General features: G+C 39.4%; 1 pseudogene; it reads right to left on the bottom strand.

The window, feature by feature from the left end:
* Positions 1-348: 348 nt before the first annotated feature.
* Positions 349-444, bottom strand: LOC139034537 (U6 spliceosomal RNA; annotated as a pseudogene).
* Positions 445-3,854: the final 3,410 nt, after the last annotated feature.

Here is a 3,854-nt window from a genome sequence, read left to right as displayed (position 1 = left end):
TCTGGCGGAGTAATTGAACTGCCTGGGAAACAATTTGGGATAGAGTTATTGCAGGATACTCCAACGCTGCTCTTGTCACATAGATGAGAGAAAGGAGTTGCTGAGACCTCTGAATACCCACTAGATTTAAGGCTTTTTATGTCATTATTTAATCTTAGAGTATCTCAAGTAGGAATTGCCATTCCCACTTTTATAATTGAAGTATAGTTGATTTACAATTTTAGTTTCAGATGTACAGCATTGTGATTCAGTATTTTTACAGATTATACTCCCATTAAAAGTTATTACAAGATAATGGCTACAATTCCCTGTGCTGTGCAATATATCCTTGTTGCTTATCTATTTTCCAAATAGAAGAATATGTTTTCCTGACATCCTTGTACAGGGGCCATGCTAGTCTCTGTATTGGTCCAGTTTCAGTGTATGTGCTACCAAAGTGAGCACTGTCATCCCCTTTTTATAGAAAAGGAAACTGAAGTTCTCAGAGGTCCAGGGTCTCAAAATGGTGTAATGGGGGCGGGGGGGCGGTTCAAGAACTTTGTCCAGAGCTAAGTCCAGAGCTTTGCACTAATGAGACCACCTACAAAAAGGTAAAGTTTTATACTCAATTTCCTCTCCCGAGAGATGTTACATTCCAGAGAAATTTCCTTATGTTTCAGATCCAGTAACCTCACATCTGAGTGTGTCACTTTTGGCTTTTGTCAAGTGTGCTACATTTGCACATTAAGTCTCAAGAATAGTTATGAGATTTTTTTTTAAATTTCAGTTTTACTGATGTATAATTGACAACTAAAATTGCAAGATATTTCAAATGTAGATTGTGATGATGTAATAAACATTGTGAAGGAATTCTCCCTAACTAGTTAATTGTGCTGTGCTGTTCTGTGCTTACTCGCTCAGTCATGTCCCACTCTTTGCAACCCATGGACTGTAGCCCACGAGGCTCCTCTGTCCATGAGGAGTCTCCAGGCAGGAATACTGGAATGGGTTGCCATGCCCTCCTCCAGGGCATATTCCCAACTCAGGCATCAAACCCAGGTCTCCCGCTTGCAGGTGTATTCTTTATCATCTGAGCCAACAAGAAAGCCCATAGTTAACTAATACATCTGTTATTAGTAGTATTAGTATTATTGAGAGTTAACTTATAAAATGAGACCGAGGGAGATGAAGTGGTATGCTTAAAGTTATTACAATTAGCAAATTTCTTTCTCAAGTCTAGTGATGTGAAAGCCATTTTGATTCTTATAGCAGGCTGTCTTACATCTTCTTTTAGAGTAGATCTTATTTTTTTTTTTGGTTTGTCAAATAAGATCACTAAATTCCTTCCTAGCCCTCCAGTTCTGAGGGTTCTGATCGTTAAGGGCTTTCACGTCTTGTCTCCCCTTGTCTTCAGTGCTTTGGTCTGGTGATGTTAAGGCCACAGAGAAGTTTAATGATTTACCCTTGCTTACAGAAGTGTTCTCTGCACCACCCAAGCCTGGCATGCAGGCTCCCTGGCTTGTAGCCCTGCACTGTGGAGTAGGCATTAGCATTTGGCCTCACTCTGCCCCTTTTCTTGGATGAGAGTTTATAATTTCTTTCTTGTTTTATCTTGTTTTGGTGGGACTAACCCACCTGAGGCTTTTGGGTTGGACACTTGACTCTGGCCTAGCTAGTCAAAGTGTTAGTTACAAAAACAAGCTTATGGTTGAAATTGGGCCGAGGATAGGCAGCCATAGGGTTTGCTAACCCCTTGGGGGAAAAGTGTGCTTTTCACCTGGGCTTGAAAAAGGAGTTTTTATGGACTGGATGCCTATGCCTCCCCCAAAATTCGTACGATGAAGTGCTAACTTCTAATGTATTTGAAGATTGGGCCTTTTGGAACATAACTAAGGTTAAATAAGATGGACCTCAAATCCTGTAGGATTAGAGTCCTTATGAGAAGAGGAAGAGACATCAGAATGTGTTCTTCTCCAAACCCCCAACATATGCACACACCAGAGAGTCCTTACTTGGAACTGAATCCTGTTGAAACTTTTCTCTTTGACTTTCCAACTTCTAGAACCATGAGAAATAAATTTTTGTGTTTAAGCCACCCAGTCCATCGTGTTTTGTTATGGCAGCCTGAACTGGGAAAGGAAGTGGTAAAAGCCCAGCTGGGAGCCACTAGTCGTCATCTCTGCTGCCAAGTAAAGAAGCCGACAGATGGAGGAAGAGCTGTGAATGGGTGAGAGTGGACCTGGACACTCGACTGATCAGTACATAAGCTACTATTTTTGTTTAAACAGCTATAATGAGGCATAATTCAGATACCATACAACTCACCCATTTAGAGTGTATAATTCAGTGTACACTGAGAGATATGTACAAACCATCACCAGAGTCAATTTTAGGATATTTTCATCACCTCAAAGAGAAACCCTATCCCCTTCAGTTGTCACTCCCCTTTCTCCCCTTCTCTCCAGTCCTAAGCAACCATGCTTAGCAACCATCTTTCTGTCTCTACAGAGCTGCCTATTCTGGTTATTTCATATATACGGAATCATATAATTAATATATGGTATTCTGTGTCTTCTCACTCAGCCTAATGTTTTCAAAGTTAATTCATAATATGGCATGTATAATTTCTTTCTATGGTGAAATAATATTCCATTGTACACAAAAGCCATGTTTTATTAACCCACTCATCAACTGATAGATATTTGAGTTGTTCTTACTTTTGCTTATTATTAGTTACACTTCTATAAAATTCATATACATGTTTGGGGTAGATTGTGCTTTTATTTATTTTATATATATATATAATTTATTTTATATATATATATATATAAAACGGGGTACGGGGTGGAACTTCTGGATCATGTGATAATTCTGTTTAATTGAATAACTGCCAAACTGTTTTCCAAAGTGGCCACACTGTTTTACATTCTCACCAGCAGCAAGTGTTCTCATTTCTTTGCCAGCACTTACTATTATTTGACATTTAAATTCTAGCCATACTAGTGGTGTGAAGTAATGTCTTATTGTGGTTTTGATTTGCATTTCTCTGGTGAATAATGATGTCAAGCATCTTTCCTTGTGTTTATTGGCTGCTTCCTTGGAGAAATATCTACTTAGATCCTTTGCCCATTTTTAAATTGAGATGTTTGTCTTTTTATTATTGAGTTGTAAGAGTGTTTATAGCATCACTAACTCAATGAACATGAATTTGAACAAACTCCAGGAGACAGTGGAGGACAGAGGAGTCTGACATGCTGCAGTCCATGGGGTCACAGAGTTGGGCACAACTTAGTGACTGAACAACAAAAAAGACTGTTTATGTATCTCAGATACAAGTCCTTTATCCGATATAATAATAGTGAAAAGTTTGAAATATTCAGTTCAGTTCAGTTCAGTCGCTCAGTTGTGTCCAACTCTTTGCAACCCCATGAATCGCAGCACGCCAGGCCTCCCTGTCCATCACCAACTCCCAGAGTTTACTCAAACTCATGTCCATAGAGTCAGTGATGCCATCCAGCCATCTCATCCTCTGTTGTCCTCTTCTCCTCCTGCCCCCAACCCCTCCAAGCATCAGGGTCTTTTCCAATGAGTCAAATCTTCCCATGAGGTGGCCAAAGTATTGGAGTTTTAGTTACCAAATTATAGCACAGAGTCCCAAAGTGAGCAAATGCTGTTAGAAAAATGGCACTAATAGATTGCTCAATTCAGTGTTGCCACAAACCTTCAATTGGTAAAAAGTCCAGAATCTGCGAAGTACAATGAGGTGAAGCACAATAAGACAAAGAATGCCTGTATTTGAAATTCAGTTCATTTTTGCCTGTTGAGCCAATATATTTTTGTTAGTCTTAATCCTGCTTATACTTTAAGTACTTGGA

Source organism: Odocoileus virginianus, chromosome 3, assembly GCF_023699985.2.
Source record: "Odocoileus virginianus isolate 20LAN1187 ecotype Illinois chromosome 3, Ovbor_1.2, whole genome shotgun sequence".
Taxonomy (NCBI): domain Eukaryota; kingdom Metazoa; phylum Chordata; class Mammalia; order Artiodactyla; family Cervidae; genus Odocoileus; species Odocoileus virginianus.
This window is presented reverse-complemented; position numbering and strand designations above follow the sequence as displayed.